Source organism: Equus asinus, chromosome 9 (genome assembly GCF_041296235.1).
Source record: "Equus asinus isolate D_3611 breed Donkey chromosome 9, EquAss-T2T_v2, whole genome shotgun sequence".
Classification (NCBI taxonomy): domain Eukaryota; kingdom Metazoa; phylum Chordata; class Mammalia; order Perissodactyla; family Equidae; genus Equus; species Equus asinus.
Genome location: NC_091798.1, coordinates 28867248 through 28891302, shown reverse-complemented (window position 1 = coordinate 28891302; position 24055 = coordinate 28867248). Strand labels below are relative to the sequence as shown.

Here is a 24055-nt window from a genome sequence, read left to right as displayed (position 1 = left end):
TAGGTTTTCATTTAATTCCACTATTTCCTTGTTGACTTTCTGTCAGATAATCTATCCATTGATGTAAGTGTGGTGTTAAGGTCCCCTACTATTTTTGTGTTGCTGTTAATTTCTCCCTTGAGGTCTGTTAGTGGTTGTTTTATATACTTTAGTGCTCCTGAGTTAAGTGAATATATATTCATAAGCGTTATGTCCTCTTGGCAAGAAGTCCCTTATATCTTTATATAGTGCCCCTCTTTGTCTCTTGTTGCCTTTTTTATCTTGAAGCCTGCTTTGTCTGATATAAGTATAGCAACACCTGCTTTCTTTTGTTTGCCATTTGCTTGGAGTATCGTCTTCCATCCCTTCACTCTGAGCCAATATTTGTCTTTAGAGCTGAGATGTGTTTCCTGGAGGCAGCATATTGTTGGGTCTTGTTTTTTAATCCACCCAGCTATTCTGCATCTTTTGATTGGAGAATTCAACCCATTTACAATTAGAGTGATTATTGGTATATGAGGGCTTAATACTGCCATTTATCTCTTGTTTTCCAGTTGTTTTACGTTTCCATTGTTTCTCTTCCTTTGTATTTCTGACTGTCATTTCATTTTGGTGGTTTTCTGTGGAGGTTTTCTCAATCTTCTCTTTTTCTATAAATTGTGGCTCTGCTCTAATTTTTTGTTCAGTGGTTATTTTTTTTTGAGGAAGATTAGCCCTGAGCTAATATCTGCTGCCAATCTTCCTCTTTTTGCTGAGGAAGACTGGCCCTGAGCCAACATCTGTGCCCATCTTCCTCTATTTTTTTTTATATGTGGGATGCCTGCCACAGCACAGCTTGCCAAGCAATGCATAGGTCCACACCTGCGATCCAAACCAGCGAACCCTGGGCTATTGAAGCAGAACGTGCGAACTTAACTGCTGTGCCACCAGGCTGGCCCCTGTTTAGTGGTTATCTTGAGGATTGTATAAAACATCTCATAGATGATATAGTCCATTTTCTGATGGCTTTTTATCTCCATTAGCTTAAGCAGGATCGATCCCTCTCCTCTTCCATGTCTGAGTTATTGTTGTTACAAATTATCCTGTTTTGTGTTGTGAGTTTGTGACTAAGTTGCAGTGTTTATAGTTACTTTTGATGCTTTTCTTCCCTTTATCATTTAAGTTATAATTAAGTATTCGCTTCCCTGTTCTGAGAGTTGCAGTTTTCTGACTTTGTCTATTTATCTCCTTACTCAAACTTTTCAGATCTTTGCCTTTTCGTTTCAGGTGTGAGGTCACCTTTAATAATTGCTGGTAGGGGAGGTCTAGTAGAGATAAACTCCCTCAGTTTTTATCTGGGAAAGCTTTTATTTCTTCTTCATATCTGAAGCATAGTTTCGCTGGAGAGAGTATTGTTGGCTGAAAGTTTCTGTCTTTCAGGATTTTGAATATATCATTCCACTCTCTCCCAGCCTGTATGGTTTCTGCTGAGAAATCTGTGGAAAGCCTGATAGGAGTTCTTTTGTAGGTTATTTTCTTCTGCTTTTCTGCCCTTAATATTTTTTCTTTGTCATTGACTTTGCTAGTTTTACTATTATATGCCTTGGAGAAGGTCTTTTAGCACTGATGTAATTAGGAGTTATATTGGCTTAAAGTATTTGTAAGTAGGGTTCCTTCCCCAGGTTTGGGAAATTCTCAGCTATTGTTTCTTTGAACAAGCTCTCTGCTCCTTTCTCCCTGTGGGATACCTGTAATCCTTATGTTGCTTTTCCTAATTGAGTTGGATATTTCTTGAATTCCTTTGGGTTTTTAAAAATCTTAGTTCTCCGTCCTCTTCCACCTGAAGCAATTCTATATTTCTATCCTCTAAATCACTAATTTTTTTCTTCATAACTTCAGCTCTATTTTTAAGTATTCTACATTATTTTTTATTAATTGTGTTCTTCATATCCAGAATTTCTGCTCCTTTTTTTTTATAGTTTCAATCCCTTTGGTGAAGTATTCCTTCTTCTCATTAATTTCATTCCTGACCTCATTGAACTGTCTTTCTGAGTTTTCTTGTAACTTGTTGAGTTTCTTTATGACAGCTAATTAATTCTCTGTCATTTAGATTGCAAATTTCTGTGACTTCAGGATTGGATTCTGGAAACTTGTCATTTTCCTTCTGCTCTGAATTGTTGCTGTAGTTTCTCATGGTGTGTGATGACCTAATCGTTTGTCAGGGCACTTTTGTTAGTATCTGGTCGCAGATTCCACCTGTTACTGCTAGGGGGAAGCAGGAGCTGAGTTTCTGATCCCACCCCGTCTGCTGGAAGTTGTGGGGTATTACAGGTGTTTGCGCCAGCTGGGAGAGCATTCACCTGGGCACATAGATCTGTCACTGCCTCTTCTTACAGTTGTGTTGGCCACTGTGCTTGATGGACAGGGTTTCCTTATGGGGTCCGAGCCTGGGCCACTCCTTGGGACCACAGAGGCACTGTGGGCTCTCCCACCAGATGGGAAAGCAATCATGTGGGGACTCAGGGCTGCTGCCACCTCCTCCCACAGTTGTGCTGAGGCATGATCCCACCCTCGGGGCCACAGTAGTACTATGGGCACTCATGCCAACTGGCAGAACATTCACATGTTTGCACAGTGTGGCCAGGAGGCAGGGGAGTGCTCACCTAGCTCCACCACCTCCCTAGGGCAGTCCATCCACCTTCAGATGTATAGCTGCATGGGTGTCTCTGCATCTGTTGTGTTGTGGGGGGTATCCTCCATTGATGAATGAATGCCCATTTAGTTGTGGTTCAAAGGGGAAGAGATAAAGGGAACAGCTCACTCTGCTATGTTGCTGATGTCACTCTCAATACATTTTTATAATATATTTAAAAAATATTATAAAATAAATGTTAAAAAAAAACCCCAATGATGTCACATGATGACTCAGATTTTGAGTATCTCTTGAAAAACTGAAAGATCTGGAAACATATCTGCAACTGACAGGATAGGCCAGGTAATGCTGTAATAACATCATCCCCCAAACCTCAATGGCTTAAAACAACAGATTTATTTCTCACTCGTGTTATACGCCCATCACAGGTTGGGCAGGTTGGAAGAGCTGCTCTGTGCAAATTGTTTTCACCCAGGGACCCAGGTTGAGGGCGATCCCCAATATGAGATGACATTGAATATGGGGGTGAGGGTGGGGAGGGAAGACCTTGGCAAATAATCGCCAGCTCCAAAGACTTCTCTGCCTGGAAGAGATATGTGTCACTTCTGCTAACAGTGTTTTTGCCAAAGCAGCACACGTGATCATGCCTATTTTAAACGGGGCAGGAAAGTATAATCCTACCAGGCACCCAGAATGAGGAGAAACAGGAATGTCAGAAAACGTAACTAAGGACTGCTAAGGACTCTTTAGACAAGGCATGGACTCTTTGAGCTACCACAGTCTCCAGCACTCCTCAGTGGTCTACCAGCTCTGTAGCCAAAGGCCAGGGGACATTTGTCACACTGTCCTCTTGTTCCTTTATTCTCTGCCAGACTACTTTAGGCTTTGGGGATTTAAAGCTGTGTTTAATGTGACAAACCAGACAATTCTTGTGTTAATTCCTGGCTGTTTTCAGCAATTAACCTCTCTGAACCTCAGTTTCTTTCCTTATAAAATAAATATAATAATTAGACCTTTCCTCGTAGTGCTGTTGTGAGAAATAAGGCAATGCTCATAAACTATTCAGTTCAGGGCCTTGTGCATCATAAGCACTCAGCAGCTTCTCTTAGGGTTTTGACAAGTTACTTTTTAAATTCATAATGTAGCAAAAGTTTCTTAATGTAAAAATATTTTAAAGAATACAGATAAAGTGAAAGTTTCCTTCATACCCTTATGTCACTGTCTTCTACAGAGGTAGTGACTACTATCAGATTGCTGTACATCTTAATATCAAAAAGTAGAGTTTCTCAGGGCTGGCCTGGTGGTGCACTGGTTAAGTTTGCACTCTCTGCTCCAGTGGCCCGGGGTTTGCCAGTTCAGATCCTGGGTGTGGACCCATGCACCGCTTGGCACGTCATGCTGTGGCAGGCATCCCACATATAAGGTAGAGGAAGATGGGCATGATGTTAGCTCAGGGCCAGTCTTCCTCAAAAAGAAAAAGTAGAATTTCTGGCTCATAGGGTGTATGGATTTTAAATGTTAATAAATACTTTCAAATTGCCCTCAGAATGGCTATGCCAATTTATATTTTCTACTAGCAGTATATAGGTATAACTATTTTCCCACACCCTTGCCAACATTTGATATTTAGAAAATTACCATTTTTCACAATTTGATGTGTGAACAGTTATTTAAATTCTTTTTGCCTTGGTTTCTCCATGTGTTCAAAGGATCTGTTTGAGGATTAGATGAACTGTTATGCATATTTTATTATTGTTCCTTCCTTCCTTTTTGGGCTTCAGGTGTAGAGTGATATTAACCTGATTTTGAACATGAGCTCTGCCACTTTCAAGCTAGGTGACCTTGGGCCAGTCCCTTAACCTTTCTGAGCCACAATCCCTACATCTGTAAAATTGAGTTAATACTTCATAGAGCTTTTGTGAGGAGGAATTGAAAAACTATGCCAAGCACCATGCCTGTCACACAGTAGGTGCTTGATACATGCTATGTTATTTTGGCTTCAAGTTTTGTCCCTCTTCTAAGCCTCAGGGAGCGAGGACTCCTATATGTGAGGTCTGTGTATGTATCAGAGTGTGCTACAAAGAACCTTTTGCAAGCAGCTTTGGCTGCAGGTTCCCAGGATTTGCCATGGATTCCAAAACTCTCAAACCACCTGGAAAGTTGTCCATGCAGCATTACCTGGTGGCACGCCTGAGAAAGAAAGACAATCCCAGCCTCTCAGGGGTTTCTCAGGAGCCGTGCCCTTTCCCCTACTTGGGGCTGTATTCTCCTGCCCTGGGCAGTACTGACGAGTGGGTAAAAGAACATGGACTTGAAGTCAGAGAGTCCTAGCTTCCTGCCCTAGCTGTGCAACTTTGGGCAAGCTGCTTAACCTCTCTGAGCCTCTTTCTGAGAAATGGGAAATAGGGCGGTTGTGAACATTAAATGAGATCATCTCCGTAGAGAACATTAGCAAGGTGCTTGGCTCATGGTCAGCACTCCATAGAGTTGGAGGAGGTGATGTGTTTGCAGACAGTTTGCAGCCAAAGGAGGGGGGGAATCCAATAGGCATGCATTTCTGAGCCAGTAAAGGGTCTCTTTGGATCTTTGTGCGATTTTTGTATGATAAGGAGCAAAAGGTAAAGAGGTTAGCAGTCTGGGAGGGAGGCAGATTAAAACTCTGATGCCTCATTTTCAAAACCTAAAGGGGTAATGCTGTACTTCATCTTGTTTGTTTTAAAGATCAAAATTTCCCTATTTGTAGTTCCTCATATCACTATTAAAATCTATATTTAACATTGAATGTCTTTGGAAAAATAATACAGGCACATGTTAAAAAAATTATACAGTACCAAAGGGTATTTTGAATGAATGGAAACTAATAAGGCTTTCTCCTGCCCTGGCCCAAGTTCACCTCACTGTGAGCAATCATTAACGCTTTCTTGTGACTCCTTCCAGATACAACCTGTGCAGGTACAGCACACCATTCAGGAATGTGCACAGATAACTATGGCAATACAGTATAGCTTAGTGGAAATAATTGCCCCATGGTGCCCCTCCCCCGCTTTACTTTTCCCATTATTCTGCACTTCACTTTCTTCATTTATTGATATCTCTTGGGGATAGCTCTATAACCACACACATAGATCTGCCTCATTTTCTCTATAGTTGCATGACAGTCCCCTGTAAGAGTGCACTGTATTGTACCCATCCAGTCCCACACAGATATTTGGGTTGTTTCTTGTCTCTTTCTACCGCAGGTGGTGCTGCAATGAATATCATTATACTAGGTCTTTGTTCATAGATGGGAGTTGAACAGTTAAAGATACATACAGGCACATATTTCAAATCACCCTTCATGAATGATTAGCTATGTTTGGGAAACAAAGATCCAAATGATATTCTTGGGATCATTCCTCACCTAATATTTCCCACCACCCTTCCACTCTCCCCACAAAACTGGATTTTCTGGGGTCTTGTCCATGCTTCTTCCCACCCTGATTCTCAGAGCTTTGGGGAGAACTGGCAGAAAGAGAAGGGTGAAGCAGTATACTGGAGGGGTTTGCAGGTTTTCCTTGGCAGTGGAAAGGAAGACCAGTAGGAGGCCCGGGACTCTCCTTTACATGATTAAAGTGACTAGGCCAGGGTTTCTCAGCCCCGGCACTGTTTACTTTTTGGCCAGACAATCCTTTGTTATGGGGGGCTCTCCTGTGCATCCCTGGCCTCCATCCACTAGATTCCAGTAGCCCCTCTACCTAGTTGGGACAAGACCACACGTCTCCTGGGGCAAACTTTCCTCCCCCCGCCCCCTTGAGAATCAGTGCTCCAGACAATTCAACCGTGGTAAATTAGTCACTGAACCTTTTCTAAATATCCAGCAGCTGGGGCCTGAGAGTTTGTGATCTGAGTGGGGAAACGACTGCAGGAGGATGCAAACTTGCTCTCTTCTATGGAAGACAGCAACGACCACCTGAGGGAGCTTGTCCACATTCTCCCTCTGGTAATCCATTGCCCTTTCCTTCCTACCTCCCATTACACAACACAGTGCAGGACCACAGTCTCATTGTAAAACTTTATCCTTATCACTCCCAATTTAGAGGGTTCCCTAGAGGGAACGACTACTGTTTTAAATTTAGAACTCTTCCCACACATCTACATACCTATTTTAACATGCAGGAATCAGGAGTTTTGTTTTTTGTTTCGTTTTTAACATAAATGGGGATTCACTGCATGTTTTGTTGAACTCGATTTTTTTTCCAATTAACTATTGGAGACCGGTGCATATCCATATAGTTCTACCTGGTCGTTTTTTAAACTGCTGCATAGTATTCTATATTATGTGCATATCACCACTTAATCAGTTTGCAAATTGGTGAGCAATTATGTTTTCAATTTTTAAATATTCTAACAAAACTGACAATGCTGCAGTCAACACCGGGTACATGCCTTTTTGTAGGAAAAAAATGTAGTTATCAACCAAGAAGTGGGATATACACAATTTTAATAGAGGCTACCAAATAGTCTTACAAAGAGTTTAAAATTCCCCCCAAATGTGATTAAGAATAGCCTTTACCCCCATCACAGGCTACCTGGGATAAATTACCAATCTGTGAATTTAAAGCTTCGAGATCTGCTCTCATTAGCGTCAGTTCGGAAAGTCATTTTGCAAAATGCAAATTTCTTAGTCCAACCTGTAAGAAACCTTTACAGGGGCTCTTCACGGTCCTCAGAATAAAGTCCAGATTCCTCAGCCTGGCTAACACGATCCTGGAGGTTCTTAGCCCAGAATACTTTTAGCAGCTTCTCTCCGCTGGGCTGAGTTCCCTCCTGTGTCCTCATAGCCCCAGGCGCCTGTTCCCGGGCTTGGGAGCAGCTCCGGGCCCAGCGCAGCGCCAGAGTCTCCTGAATGGGTGACATCGGGCAGGGCCAGCGTCTTTATCATCTCTGACCTCAGCCCTTGGAGCTCAATAAACGCTGAACTAGCCCGGCCGAAGCTGGAGTGGGGCCGGGGGCCGCCCGGAGCCTCCAGCCTGGGGCCAGGCCCGGCGCACGGAGGCGAACCGGGGCGCTCCCGGGCCCCTTCTCCGCGCCAGAGGCGCTCCACGTGCTGCTTCTGCAAATTTCTCCGCCAAATTGAACGGGAGACCTCCCCGCGGGGTCACATTCTTGGAATGAGAACGGACCGAGGCGGGTCTGTGTATTTCCACGTAAAATGTTCCTGGTGACCAACAGAGGGCCCAACAAAACGCCCAGGGGACTGCAGAGGGCCAGGCTTAGCCATCAACCGTTTCGGAAAATCCTCCGGGTGTCCACAGTGGAGTTCAAAGGCGGAACGACCTGAAAATAAGCCCCGCACCCCCAGCATTAGAAAACCGAATGACAGTGGTGGAGGGTGACGCACAGGATGTTGCGCTGAGGCCGGGGCTGGTCGGAGGATCTACAAAGCACCTTCCCCGGCAGCAACAAAAAGGGAAAGCCTCGGTGAGCACCGCGAGCCGCCCACCCGGCCGCGCTGCAGGGGCACCGCCACGAACGGCGGGGAGAAATGCGTGTCCTCAAAGGCCGCCGCAGTTTCCACGTGCGACCTTTTGCAAGATCTTGGGGACACAGGGGGAGCGCCTCTCTCCCTCGGCTCTCCCTGAACACTTGCTAACAAGATTGCTGACTAATGTGAGAGCCACCAAGTGCCCTTAGGCGGCCGCACGGAAAGCAAAAAGTTGCTCTAAAAAGAAAAAAGCAAAACCAGGAAAGTTTACCGCTTGGTTTCCCTGGCACCACACTGTGGGGAAAACGTAGGAGAGGGGCCTCAAGGGCCAGACCGACCAAAGGAGGGAAAGAAAGGAAAGAGGACGGATGCCCAGAGCAGGGAAGCCTCCGAGCCGCCCCAGAGGGCACGGAGGCCCTGGGGCTCGGTCTCCTTGGTGCAGTCCAACCCCCGCGTCAATCAGCTCCTTCTTGCGTTGCGATTGGCCAGGGACTCCCTTGGCCTCCCTGGCGCCCACCTCTTAGTTGCTTGGGGTTTACTTCCCCAAAGTACACGGGCCCCACCTTGTGGAGCAACCGCTCCTGCCTGGAAAACGGTTCTCCGCCCAGGGGAACGCGTTTTAACGAATGGAAGCGATCCCACGTATTTATTGGCTGCCATGGGTATCGGTCAAAGAACCTCCCACCCTCCTTTCCACGATACCTTTAAGTAATTGGTCACTGTCAGTGCCAATCCGTTACTAGGGAAACGAGATCCTCACAGTCTCATAGGCATAAGTCAAAGCCAATCAAGAGCCACGCCTTCATCCTGAGTCAGTACCCAATTGCTGCTCGAAGAGCTCAGAGGACGCAGTCGGGATTGGTCACCAGCCTGCCCGACCTGGCCGCAACAAGTTAGGTTGAGTGCACTTATATACACCGGCGACGGAGCACGCGTGTGTGCGGACGCAGTTGCGTGAGGGGTTTTCGCCTTCCGCTGTGCTGTGGAGCAAAGCCTGTTCCTCTCCCGCTCAGCCGCGCAGGTACGCCGGGGGGTGGGCGGGGCCGGGCTGCCCGGGGGACCAGGACGAGCTGGGGCGGTCGTGAGAGGGAGGAGAAGTCCGAGCGGCGGCCGCGCACCCCCCGCCCCCACCGCCAACGGCCGCAGGCGCGCGCGGCGGGCGCAGGGCCGCGCCGAGCCTCTGCCCCCGCCCTCACCGGCCGGCGCGCGTGGCCGTGTCCACGTCCGCCGCGTGCGCGTGCCGCTTCCAACGGCCACGCGCGGCGAGAGCGAGCCGCGGCCGCCGCCCGGCCCCAGCGCGATCTCGGGGGCCCGGGGCCCCGCGCTGTGGCTCGCCGGCCTTTCCCGCCTGTGCCCCACGCGCCCGCCGGGCCCTTCCTGCCTGGCGAGGGGCTCCAGCTTGGCCCCCAGCGGATGAGGCCTTTATTTAGGAGCAGGGGCGACACCAAAGCGCGATAAGGGTTTTTTATTTTTTTGGCCCGGGAAGCAGAAGGATTGCTCCTCGCCTTTAGCGGGAGAAAGGGGAGCGGCGCATGCAGGGGTCCTGAGTGATGGTAGTAGCTAACACTTCCCCTAAGCCCTCGCTCCGTGCCAGGCGCTGGGCTGCGCAGTTGGGGTGCCTGTGTCCCTCTCACGACGACCCGAGGAGGTAGGTGCGCCGATTTCCCTCGTTTTGCAGCGGACCCGGCCGCCCAGAGTGGAGTGACCCGGTGAGAGGCACACAGGCGGTAAGGGGCAGGTCTTCGTTTGAACCCAGGCCTGCTGACTCCTGGCCCCCGCGCCTGTTTTACTCTTTGTTCCAGCGCCCTGTGCGGCTCCAGGGCACCTTTGGCCCCAGAGCACCAGTCCCTGGGGACAGCATCCGCCAGAAAGGCCGCCTGCTGCGAGGACTACAGCGGCATTTGTCCTTGAGGCCGTCACGGGCTTCCAGGGAGACGGGGGTGGGAAGGGGGATTATGACAAAGGGAAAGAAAGAATGTGGGCTTCCTTTCTACATGTCCTCGTACGAATAGGTGATGGATGTGCCGCCCTAAAAGCTTCTGGAAAAAGTAGGGAAGAAGATGAATAAGTGCAGACGAACATGGGCAGTGTTCCTCGTCAGGTTTGGAACTCCTATTACCTTGATGGGAAATTCCCGCCAGCAGTAAGTTAGGCTCTGATGTTAACCTTGAATCTTCTTTCTTCCTTTTGATCGGAGCAGACTTTTGAGAAAGACGTTCGAGAGGCTAGTTTAACTTCCTCGTTTTGTAGTTAAAGAAAATGAGGTTCAGAGCGATGAGTTTCAGATCTCGGCAGCACGTGTAGGTTAACATTTGAAATTGCGATAGAAAAGAAGGTGCCCAGTTACAGCGTAAATCTGACCCCTGCGGAGCTCATGCTGGGTGAAGTGCTGCTTGAGAAGTGTTGGCAATCTTACCCCTTTGGCGGTTGGGATCTTCTGTGGGTGAAAGCCTGTCTACCTTCATTCTTTTCTTTAGCAGTGCTAAATAAAAGACTCCTGTGTATATACGAAAGTAGAAGACGCTTTCAAAGACTTGAATTTGTGTTTTTCTACTACAGTTGTACTTTAGATTTTATAAGCCTGTATACACCCTGGCTTAATGAAATAATGTCCCTCTGTTGCAGGTCCAAATCATTACTTTACATCACAAATGTCTCTATTTGAGATAAAACTACAATAAAAGTTTTGGGACTAGCCTTCTAAATTAGTTCTGATTGTAATGGCTTTCAACTTTTTGGAGTTTTTTAAGAATTTTTTTTTTGTTTGTATAGACACTTTTTGGGATTGGTCTTTATGAGTAAGGATCTTTTGCAGTCAGAGGGAGCATGTAATTTACATCCTTGTAAGAAAATTTAAGAACTGTGAGGAAGCTTAATATTTGTAAGTGTTTCCATTTATCCAGTACTTTCTATGTTTCTTAGTACAAAGTAGCAATAGGTAAAGGGTCAAAATGTTGCATGGACAAGTTTCATACCTTTGTTGGTGTTGCTATAAATAACAGATTGCTTTACAGTATAACATTGTTTTACTTGGAACTTGCCTTCCTGTAGCAATGCCATTTACCTGCATTTAGACACCTGTTAACTATTGAATTGGCATTTTGAGTTAGCAAATGTTAAGACGCTATACCTGCTTTTAAAATGGTAAGTTTGAGTCCAGCTGATTTATTACTCCTTGAGGTAAAATAAATGAGAATGAGATTACCTTATGCATTAATTGAGGGAAAGTTTTGTTAGTTTCCCGTTCAGGTATTTAAAAAAACACTGTTCTTGGTTTCAGCAAATGGTTATAAAAACTGATATTTCACAGATTGATAGCCCAGTTGATCTGTTATGCGTTCATTTATCAAGAACAGCTGAATTGGAGCAAATTGGGATAATACAAGACTTGTGTGCCTCTCTGCTTCCCAGCTGAGGCAGAGGTTACTTTTGTTGTTAATCTTTTCAATCTGAGCTTTTGTACCTCTTCTGACTGGTAGAGAAGTAGGCAGTTCTTTGTTCTTTTTTTTAACTTGGATTCAGTTTGCTGGTCTCAGCTGACAGTCTGCTAAGGAAACACCAGGAGATTTGGTAATGTTTTTGGTGACCTGCTTTGCACCAGATCTTTGTAATTTACCTTATTGATTTTTTTACTTTAACTTGTTTTAGTACTTTGCATAGAAAGTAAAGGGCAGAGGTTAGTTTTACATTTTTACAGGTTTGTGAATTGTGTATGGTTCTTAGGATACATCGATGGGTCAGCGTTAAAAGATGAAGTTTGATGTAAAGCCTGAATTTGTAACCTAAACCAATTTTGTTTTTTCGTCAGTTTAATAAAATTACTCACTTGATCTTTCAATGTTTTGCAATTAGACTGGTTTTTTAAAATAATATTTCAAATTCAAATATGCACTGTATGTCCATTTAATTGTGCTTTACGACTGCCTTGGACAAAACTTACTGACTTTACAAAGGGAGATAGTTGTCAAAGTAGGCAGGTTTAAAACAAAAAGGCACGCACCCGCCCCCCGCCCCCCCCCAACCCCCGCACCCGTCAGTTGTTAACGGCTAGTGGGAAAAACCTTTAGTGCAGTACTGTTCTTCCAGCCCTGGAGTTAAATTTAGATTCAGTAACTGTAATCTCACTTGTAGCTGGTGATCACGCTGTGGCGGTTAACCAGGTTTATGTTTTAAAATCTCAAAAGTCAGCTTTCTTTTTACGGATTTTTGTTGTTAAGTAATCTTGGACACCCTGTCTGGCCTTGGTTGGGAAAGCTGACTTGGAAGCTACGTGATATGGCGAAGGCTGGGAATGATCTGCGCATGAAGAGGGGGCTTTGTTTTATTTATTTATTTATTTTAAAGATTGGCACCTGAGCTAACGTCTGTTGCCAGTCTTTTTTTTTCTTCTTTTCCCTGAAGCCCCCCAGTACATAGTTGTATATTGTAGTTGTGGTCCTTCTGGTTGTGCTATGTGGGACACCCCCTCAGTGTTGCCTAATGGGCAGTGCCATGTCCGTGCCTAGAATACGAACTGGCGAAACCGTGGGCCACGGAAGCGGAGCACGGGAACTTAACCGCTGGGCCATGGGGCCCGTCCCAAGAGTGGGCTTTATACAGCAGAAAGTAATAAAAAAAATAAGTTCTCTCACAGGCTGTGGCCTTAGTAAATAAATAAGGTCTTTAGATGACCTTAAATGATAGATTTCCCCTTCTGTCCTCTGATACTACAATGTTATGTTGTAATACTGCTTAGCTGTGTAGCCTGTGTACTGTATTTCAGATGTTAATAAAAAATAAGAGGCGGTTCAGAGAAAGCAAGCTGGCGTCCTGGGTGGGACATACTTCCCCTTTGTAGGGATGTACTCCTTCCTGGCTCTTAAGTGGCTATGTAACAGCATCGATGTATATTTGTATAGCCCTTTACGTGTTTTAAAAGTGCTTTCACATATTTTCATGTTTTTATTTCTAAGAGAACTGAAGCTCTGAAATCCAAATAGTTGTCTAAACTCTTTTGTAAAGCATGTGGTTGGTGCACCTATTAGGGAGCTGTAGACAGCTTTGTGCTATTTCCTTATTCAGAAAACCTTGAAGGATTCAGAATTTGGAAGGTGTGAGTCTAACACCTACCTATCATGGTACATTTATCAAAACTAAGAAATTGACATTGGTAAAATACTACTAACTAAATGATTGACCTTTCTTGAATTTCCTTAGTTTTTCCACGAAGGTGCTTTTTCTCTTCGAGGATCCAGTCCAAGGTACCACGTTGCATTTAGTCCTCCTGTCTCCTTGGTCTCTCTCTGTGATGGTTTCTGTCTTTCCTTTGTCATTTATGATGCTGATGCTTTTGATCTCAGTTTGGGTATGTCTGGTATTATGTCTGGACTGTGGTTATGGGTTTGGGAGAAGACGACCAGAGGTGACTTATCAGCCTTCTTATCACATCAGGGCATGTGTAATGTTATTACTGGTTGAATTTAATCTCGATCACTTGATTCAAGTGGCGCATGCCAGGTTAGTATTTGCCCCCTTTGCATAGTCTCTTCATTAGAAGCTAGTCACTAAGAGGGAGGAGAAACGGTGATTTTGTGGAAATATATTAAAGCTACCACTGTAGGGTCTGGCTCCGTGGCTGAGTGGTTAAGTTGGCGTGCTCTGCTTCGGTGGCCCAGGGTTTCATGAGTTTGAATCCTGGACTCGGACATGGCACTGCTCATCAGGCCATGCTGAGGCGGCGTCCCACATACCACAACTGGAAGGACCCACAACTAGAATGTACAACTATGTACTGGGGGGCTTTGGGGAGAAGGAGGAAAAAAACTACCTGTGTAATTACTAAATATTTTGGGGTAGACACTTTGAAGCTTTGCAAATATTCTATTTCTCTAAAGTTTCCTCCCTTAATTTTAGCATTTATTAGTGGATCTTTCCTGCAGCTGTTGCTGGGGTGTTCTAATGGTAATTTTTTATCTCCTTCATTCCTTCTACATTTGAAATTCTTCTGTAAGGAAGACTTGTCTCGGTTTATTTTTAAGACTTTATTTTCTTACCTGTTAATTTTTTTATTTAGTCATTTATGTCACTATAGACTCATGGATATTTTATTCTTTGGGTTGTATTCCAGTGCTATTCTAACTTACTTTTACTTATATTTTTTATTTTACAAATTGTTCCTATTTTGGCTCTTGTGTCCTTTTGACGTTCCCCCATGCTTTTTCCCCCAAGTATTTTCTTTCTTTACCAGGTGATTCAGGCTCATCTTGTATTTTGCCTGTTGCAGTCCTAGAATCAACCGTTCTCCAGGGAGCTGTCAGGAGCGATTTTGAAGGGAGGTGACAGGTGGTAAATGTGAAGAGTTTGGAAAATAGATTGAACAGTGGACCCGTGATGGTGATACTTACTGCTTTTGCTCTGAGCACAGACATTGGCTTCTGTATTAAAGTTTCTCTGGTTCTGGGAGAACGTTTTTGTTTCTCTCATAACTAAAGTAAATTTCAAATGTTGGAATGCATAGCATAACCTTGCAGAAATTTACAGCAGTTTAGTGTATGCTCAGTTCTTATAAACCCTTACTGGTTATTTTTTCCTACTATTTTTGATAAATTATTAAAGTAAAAAGGCCGCAAAATCCCATCATACCTGGCATTGATAATTAACATCGTGTCACTCTTTTACGTTTGACTTCTTTTTTTCTATTCAGTTTCCCATTCCCCTCCTTTCCCCTGAGACAACCTTTCATCTTTCAAGGCCATTTTATTGATGGGGTAAAAATTTTTAAGAACAGCTTCGTTGAGGTATAATTGACATAGATTAAACTGCACATATTTCAGGTGTACTATCTGGTAATTCTTGGCGTTATTTATACCCATGAAACCATCATCACAATCAAATCCATCACTCCTCATCTCCTGCCCCCAGGAATCCTTTGTCTACTTTCTGTCGCTGAAGATTAGTTTGCAATTTTCTAGAATTTTTATGAAAATGGAATCATATAATATGTGCTTTTTTTTTTAATTGCTGGGTAGTACTATTTTGTAAATATACCACAGTTTGTTTATCCATTCATCTGTTGATGGACATTTGGTTTGTTTCCATCTTTTGGCTGTTATGAATAAAGCTTCTTAAGAGACTACCTAACTTTTCCAAAAGTGGTTGTACCACTTGACATTCCCACCATCCATGTTTGAGGGTTCTACTCCTTAATATGCTGGCCAGCACTGTGTGGTCAGCCTTTTAAATTTTAGTCATTCTGGCAGGTGTGTTGTGGTACCTCACTGTGGTTTTAATTTGCATTTCTGTAATTACTTATGATTAGTATTTTTCATGTCCTTATTTGGCATTCAGATAATTTCTTTGCTGAAGTGTCTCTTCAGATCTTCTGCTCATAATTCGTGGGGTGGTTATTCAGTTTTGAAAGTTCCTTATGTATTCTGGATACAGATTTTCTATCAGATACATGCTTTGCAAATATTTACTCCTAGTGTGGCTTGTCTTTTCATTCTCTTAATAGTGTCTTTTGTAGAGCAGAAGGTTTTAATTTTAACAGAGTCCACATTATCAATCTCTTCTCTTACCATATTTTTGGTTTTGTGTCTAAAATCTATGCTTTAGGGGCTGGCCCCCTGGCCAAGTGGTTAAGTTTGCACACTCTGCCTTGGCGGCCCAAGGTTTCACTGGTTCGAATCCTGGGTGTGGTCGTGGCACTGCTCGGCAGGCCATGCTGAGGCGGCGTCCCACATAGCACAACCAGAAGGACCCACAACTAAAATATACTACTATGTACTGGGGGGATTTGGGGGGAAAAGAAAAGATCAGGACTAGTTGTTAGCTCAGGTGCCAATCTTTAAAAAAAAAAAAATCTATGCTTTAGTCAAGGTCATGCAGATTTTGTTTACAAGTTTTAGATTTTACCTGAAACCATTTTGAGTTAAATTTTAATTGTGAGGCATGAGTTGAGGTCCTATTTTATTTCTATCTATGGATATGCAGTTACAGCACTGTTTGTTGAAAAGAGTATCCTTTTTCTAATGAATTGTCTGCTCTTTTGTTAAAAATCAGTTGTCCCTTTTTGTGTGGGTGTATTTCTTTACTCTGTTGCATGGATCTATTTGTCTGTTTTGTCTATTGTATTGTCCAGACTGTTTTAAAAATACATTTACGTATGTATCTATGAGTAGTATCTGGTATTGTTTTATGTATACTAAAAACCGTTGAACTTATTTAAAGACGATCATACAGTACGTATTTGGCAACTGACTTCATTTTATATTGTTTTTGAGATCTATTTCGTGCTGACTTTGTGATTGCCAAAATAGGGTGACTTTATGTCTTGCTTTCCTAGGGACAGTTCTAATTCACCCCACTTAACCTGGCATGATTATTAGTAGTATCACTTTTCAGTCTTTTTTTTTCTGTCCAAAGCCCCCCGTACATAGCGTATATTCTAGTTGTAAGTTCCTCTAGTTGTGCTGTGTGGGTTGCTGTCTCAGCATGGCCTGATGAGCAGTGCTAGGTCTGCGCCCAGGATCTAACTGATGAAACCCGGGGCCTCCAAAGTGGAGTGCAAGATCTTAACCACTAGGCCACGGGGCTGGCCCCCTACTTTTCAGTCTTTTAATTGCCCATATGATTATCTTAGATACAGAGGTTTCCATGATGTGAATAAACCACAACTTAATCCATTTCCCATTTGACAGATGTGTAGGTTATTACTGGTCTTAGAAATACTGGTTTTAGAAATAGGGTGGTGGGGCTGGCCCAGTGCATAATGGTTAAGGTTGAGTGCTTGGCTTCGGCGGCCCGGGTTTTCCCAGTTTGGATCCTGGGTGTGGACCTACACACTGCTCATCAAGCCATGTTGTGGCAGCATCCCACATAGAGGAACTAGAAGGACTTATAACTAGGATATGCAACTATGTACTGGGGCTTTGGGGAGAGAAAAAGGAAAAAGGAAGATTGGCAACAGATGTTAGCTCAGGGCCAATCGTCCTCACCAAAAAAAGCATACCAAAAAAAAAAGAAGGTGGCGGTGAATTTCTTTGTGTCTTGCGCAAATGAATGAGTTCCCTTAAATATGCATCTAGAAGAGAATTGCTAGATTCATAGCTTTTTTTTTTTAAGATTTTATTTTTCCTTTTTCTCCCAAAGCCCCCCGGTACATAGTTATGTATCTTCAGTTGTGGTCCTTCTGGTTGTGGCATGTGGGATGCCGCTTCAGCGTGGCTTGATGAGAGGTGCCATGTCCGCACCCAGGATTCAAACCGGTGAAATCCTGGGCCGCTGAAGTGGAGCATACGAACTTAACCACTCGGCCATGGGGCCAGCCCCCTAGATTCCTAACTTTTTTGATTTGGTTAGGTAACTGCAAAATTGTTCTCTACTGTGGTTGTACTGATTGAAATTCATTCAGCAGTTTTGCAGGTTGTCTTTTCCCTGCTTCCTTGTCAGTGTATGATACTGACTGATAGTGTAATACTTTGGGGGATCTCCTGTGAGAAGGGATAGGTTTTAATTTACATTTTACTGGTTACTTAGTTTATCTTTTGTTTGTTGCCCAATTAGTCTCCTGAGAGTTGCCTGTTCCATTTCTTTTGCCCATTTTTCTTTTGGGTTATTCTTTTTTTTGGTGAGGGAGATTTGCCCATTGCCAATCTTCCTCTTTTTTTTTTTTTTTTTTTCCCTTAAGGAAGATTAGCCCTGAGCTAACAGCTGTGTCGGTCTTCCTGTATTTTGTATGTGGGTCGCTGCCACAGCATGGCTGATGAGTGGAGTAGGTCCAAGTCTGGGATCCAAACTGGTGAACCCGCAGGCTGCCAAAACGGAGTGTGTGGAACTTTAAACACTCTGCTATGGGGATGGCCTGGAGTTATTCTTTATTTTAGTGATTTATATAGGAGTTCTGTGTTTATTGTGGATTCTAATCATTTGTTGTATGATGGTGCATTTTTTTTCTTAATTTAAAACTGGCACTTAGAGATCATGAGTTGTTAAGACATTTTGCTATTTTGATTTTGTGAGGAAGAATAAACTCAGCTATTAAAAATTCAGGTGGATTGTGGTCAGTCTTCTTCCATGCTTCCCTGCTCTTGAGACATAAATCCTCACAGCTCTTTAGACTCAGTTAAAAGAAGTGTCTTTAGCATTTCTTTAAAGTTGCCATGCAGGGGCCAGCCTGGTGGCGTAGTGGTTAAGTTGGTGCACTCTACTTCGTTGGCCCAGGATTCCCTGGTTTGGATCCTCAGTGGGGGCCTATGCACTGATTATTAAGCCATGCTGTTGCAGGCATCCCACATATAAAATAGAGGAATATGGGCACAGATGTTAACTCAGGGCCAATCTTCCTCAAAAAAAAAAAAGTTGCCGTGCAGTCTGGTAATTTGGGGTTAAGTGGACATTTTGAAAGATTAGGGAGTATTTCACAGATCAGGGTCAATCCAGCAAAAATAAATCCATGATTATGTTAGTCTGTGAGGCAGCATTGACATTTCCATTTGTATATATATTTTTTAGAGTAGCACTTATTGACGACGTTATGTGCTTTTCCAATTAGGTAAGAAAAGTAAAAAAATTACATTCTTTGCTCCTTGTAGGTAACTAATAATTCTGTTGCCTCAGACTTTTTTTCCCCTGCACTGTAAACTACCTTAATTTCACTTTCATTGTTCTCTTTGAGGGATCCTAAGGCCAACACAAAGTGATAGTGTTGGAAAAATTAGAGTATTACAAGCCAAAAGCAAATTCCTTCTTAAAATTGGAAAACATCAGAATGTATTCTGATATAAGTCTTTAAAAAAAGCAAAGTAAATAGATGCCTTGTTTTAAGACAAATTTAAAAGTGAAACCAGTAACTTTTTAGAGGAATGCTTAACTCTTGGAGTTTAGCCCTGGAAGTTGAGCAAAAGTAGTGAGACAGAAAACTCCCTGTACCATGAAAAAATTGAAATTGGACCATCCCCATCTGCTGCTAATAAATACAGAGAGGTGTTCTGTAGTCCTCAGATCTGTTGAAGTACTCTCTTGTACTAATTAAAGTCACACAGAGTGGAGTTAATGTTTGGAATTACAAACCTAAAGGGATTTTAAAGATCATTTCATTTCAAGAGAGCTAAAATATATAACATACCGCTCGCTGTTAGACATTGGTACCCTTTGTTGCATTTTTCTTTTTCTTTATTTTGTTCTGAAGGTAGTGCACGTTCGTCCTAGGACATTCCAGCAATACAGAGGTCTAGGAATGTTATTTTTTAAATAGCTACATAGTATTCCATTATATAATGTTTCTATATACATTATATGTAACATAATATAATTTCCATAACACAGTGCCGCAGTGAATACTTTTATAACTTATGTTTACATATGTTTTTATACCTTATGTTGTGTGTTTATACCTTGTGTTTTTATATAGACTATTGCATAATGTAACCCCCCTCCCCCCCACCCCTTACACACACACACACACACACACACACACACACACAAGAAACAAAGAAACAGGAGTGGTCACTGCTTTCAGTTAGTGGTTAGGTTGTTGGTGTTTGGAATGAAGTGAGATAAGCAGTTGGACTGGTATTTTCTGGTAGCTCTTCTCAAGGGAAATATTCCTCATGACTTTGATGAATAAAATTGTTTCAGAAATACTTATTTCAATTCAGCAAACTTATTCTCCTAGCATAAGAATAAAGTAAATTATTTAGCAGTGTTTAACAGAATAGTAGAACTTAATGCTGTATTTATTGTTTTAAGAGAGCAGAAATTTTTATGCCTAATGGCATAAACATACCTGAAACAATTGTAGCTCCATGATGCATGTTTTAAAAGTTAAAATATTAAGATGTGCACTTGATTTGGTTTTGTAGTTTGACTGGGCAGTTATATTCTGTGGGCAAGTCTTCCTGGATAGCATTCATATGAGTGGACCATGGCTGTTATGAAGTCAACCTAGAAGTTCTCTAAAATGGTAAAATTTTATATCAAGTTCTTGGGCTTCCATAGTCCAAGGTCCTCTGTTCAAAAATTCTTGTAGAAAATAATCCTGTATTTTTATTTTGCTAGCCAAGTACTTAAATAGTTTTCTGGGTGACAGAAAAGGGTGGGTGTAGAAATGCTTTCCTTCATCATAGTTAATAATTAGTAGTAAGAAGAACAGCTAACCATATCATTTGTAGGAATTTCTGTGAGCGATTTGTAATTTATGCCCCAGAAGGTTTATCCTCTTGATCTAAAAGCAGTGTAATAAGGGAGTGATCTCCAAATTGGAATGGAGTGTTCAACAAACTTACTTTGTCTGGGGAAAGTGGCATGTGTCTTTTAGAAAGTCTTCCAGTCTTCATATCAGCATGGGAAGGGGGAATCACTATTGGTAATTGAAATACTAAAAATAGTTTGTTTCCTCCTCCTCCTTTTTTGTTTTTTGCTGAAGAAGATTTGCCCTGAGCTAACATCTGTTGCCAGTCTTCCTCTTTTTGTATATGAGCCACTGCCACAGCATGGCCACTGACAGATGAGTGCTGTAGGTCCATGCCTGGGAACTGAACCCGAGCTGCTGAAGTGGAGCACACCAAATTTAACCACTAAGTCACCAGGGTTGGCCTAATAGTTTTTTTCCTGTTCCTAGTTTTGGTACATGCTTCATAGTCTAGCCATTAATGTTGCATTGACATATGCTCTTATATTAGAAACAGCCCAAGTCCATAGTTGTACAAATTTGTAAAACTTTTTATTTTTTTCTTTTTTCATTGAAGTATAGTTGACATACAATATTGTATTAGTTTCAGATGTACAACTTAGTGATTCAACATTTATTTACATTACAAAATTATCATACTGATAAGGTTATTTACCACCTGTCATCGTACAAAGTTATTACAAGATTACTCTGTTCCCTGTGCTGTACATTACATCCTCACGACTTATTTTGTAACTGAAAGTTTGTAACTCTTATCCCCTTCACCAATTTTGCCCTTCCCCCAACCCCCTCCCCTCTAGCAATTACCAGTTTGTTCTCTATATCCATGAGTTTGCTTCTCTTTTGTTTGTTCATTTGTTTTGTTTTTTTTTTTGGATTCCACATATAAATGAAATCATACGGTATTTCTCTTTCTGTCTGGCTTATTTCACTTAGCATAATACCCTCTAGACCCATCCATGTTATCACAAATGGGAGGATTCCATCCTTTTTATGACTGAGTAATATTCCATTGTATATATTTACCACATCTTTATCCATTCATCTACCGAACACTTAGAATGCTTCCTAATCTTGGCTATTGTAAATAATGCTGCAGTGAACATGGAGGGGGCATATATCTTTTTGAATTAGTGTTTTATTTCCTTTGGAAAAATACTCAGGAGTGGTATTACTGGATTGTATGGTAGTTCTATTTTTAATTTTTTAAGGAATCTCCATACTGTTGTCCATGGTGTTTGCACTAATTAATTTCCACCAACAGTGCCCGAAGATTCCCTTTTCTTCACATCCTTGCCAATACTTATTTGTTGTCTTTTTGATAATAGCCATTCTGACAGTGTGAGGTGATATCTTATTTGTGGTTTTCATTTGCATTTCCCTGATGATTAGTGATGTTGAGCACCTTTTCATGTACCTATTGGCCATCTGTATGTCTTCTCTACCAAAAAGTATTAAAACTAATAAATGAATTCAGTAGAGTTGCAGGATACAAGATAAATATATGGAAATCAGTTGTGTTTCTATATGCTAACAATAAACTAAGAGAGAGAAATTAAGAAAACAATCCCATTTATAATTACATCAAAAAGAATAAAATACCTAGGAATACATTTAACAAAGGTCAAAGACCTGTACACTGAGAATTGTAAGACACTGATGAAAGAAATTGAAGATCACATAAGTAAATGGAAAGATCTATTATGCTTATGGATTGGAAGAATTAATATAGTTAAAATGCCCATACTACTCAAAGCAACTTGCAGATTCGGTGCAATCCCTGTTAAAATACCAATGACATTTTTCACTTAACTGGAACAAATAATCCTAAAATTCGTACGAAATCACAAAAGACCCTGAATAGCCAAAGCAATCTTGGGAAAGAAAAACAAAGCTGGAGGTGCCACACTCCTGATGATCTTGAACTATACCACAAAGCTGTAGTAATCAAAACAGTATGGTACTGGCACAAAACACATAGATAATGGAGCAGAACAGTGCCCAGAAATAAACGCACACCTATATGTTCATTAATCTATGGCAAAGGAGGCAAGAGTATGCAGGAATGTTTGATAAATGAGGGGGAATCTTGGAACTTTTTAGCATGTGTTTTAATTGATATTCATAGTTTATAATTGTCACAGTAACTGGCAAAACACCAGTTTTTCTGAGGTAAATCCATTTGTTTGTTTACTTTCATTATTTTAGATTTGATAGATTGAGAGTTCTGATGAACCAGAGTGAGATTAAAGACTATTCTCAGGAGGTACCACGTTAGTTCACGTATTTCTCATAGCTTGTGTTTTATGTTTGGGCCAAAAACAAAGATGAAGATTTCAGAGAGGTGATTTACCAAATAAAGTTTTTCTAATTAGGATTGATTGAGTATATTTGTATAGATTCAAATCGCCAAAGTTTTCTTTTGTTACTGAGAATGGTGATCAGATAGATAAGGTTACTCACAGAACTGTTGGTGTGTGGTCTCCGATCACTGAAGAACTTCCCTAAACATTTTGTGGTCATCGATGCTATTGGGTGGGTCAGTATTCTTAATTATTGTAATACATTTTCTGATGTCTTAAAGATTTTTTTTTTTAACATTTCATTAAATGACTTCTATTTTTTAAAGCTTTGTGCTTTAATGTTTTTAATTTTTTTTATTAAGATTATGATAGTTTACAACCTTGTGATATTTCAGTTGTACATTATTGTTAGTCATGTTGTGGGTACACCACTTCACCCTTTGTGCCCTCCCCCCAACCCCCCCCCCCCCTTTTCCCTGGTAACCACCGATCAGTTCTCCTTGTCTATATGTTAACTTCCACCTAAGAGTGGAGTCATATAGAGTTCATCTTTCTCTGTCTGGCTTATTTTGCTTAACATAATACCCTCAAGGTCCATCCATGTTGATGCGAATGGGACGATTTTGTCCTTTTTTATGGCTGAGTAGTATTCCATTGTGTATATATACCGTATCTTCTTCATCCACTCATCAGTTGCTGGGCACTTAGGTTGGTTCCACATCTTGGCTATTGTAAATAATGCTGTGATGAACATAGGGGTGCATGGGACTCTTGAGATTTCTGATTTCAGGTTCTTAGGATAGATACCCAGTAGTGGGATGGCTGGGTCATAAGGTATTTCTGTTTTTAACTTTTTGAGAAATCTCCATACTGTTTTCCATAGGCTGCATCAGTTTGCATTCCCACCAACAGTGTATGAGGGTTCCTTTTTCTCCACAACCTCTCCAACATTTGTCACTCTTGATTTTGGATATTTTTGCCAATCTAATGGGTGTAAGGTGATAGCTTAGTGTAGTTTTGATTTGTATTTCCCTGTGGTTCCCCTGTGGTCCTTTCCAGTCAGTTCTCTCTCAGGCAGCTACTTTCTTATTGCTAGCACCTTAGGTGAGTTTTCTCTTTGGCCTTTTCTTACTCATTAAAGAAACAATGTTGTATGTGCTGTCTTAATCTAAGTTCTGGAAAATCTGGCAGTTCAACCTGACAGACGAATGGATGATCAGAATTCCATTTTCCTTATATAAAGTTCTAACCTTCTTTTGTGTGAGAATGTTGAATGAAAGAAAACTTTTTATTCCTCATGTGTCAGACAGTGTTAAGTTTTGAGGCTAGAAAGTTACATGTAAGAAATGGTGTCTATTAAGAAATTTAACATTTAGAAAGAAGCTTGCATTCTTTCAGAATGTTTTATCTGACCATGACTAATGTAGAATCCTTGAAGCCCTTGGCTACTTTTTTTTTAAAGATTTTATTTTTCCTTTTTTCTCCCCAAAGCCCCCTGGTACATAGCT

The 24055-nt window shown here is 41.9% G+C and overlaps 1 protein-coding gene across 3 annotated transcripts in view; it reads left to right on the top strand.

Annotated features, from left to right (window-relative positions):
• The first annotated feature begins 8916 nt into the window (after window positions 1-8916).
• Window positions 8917-24055, top strand: part of G3BP1 (G3BP stress granule assembly factor 1) — a 33243-nt gene continuing 18104 nt past the window's right edge. Inside the window, exon 1 of one of the 3 annotated variants that reach the window (XM_044777776.2) lies at window positions 8917-9096. The gene's annotated coding sequence lies outside the window, so the exon portion shown is untranslated. Of the gene's footprint in view, window positions 9097-9204; window positions 9724-24055 lie in introns of those variants that run through there. The other 2 variants (XM_014846913.3, XM_014846912.3) reach the window with 2 other exon arrangements.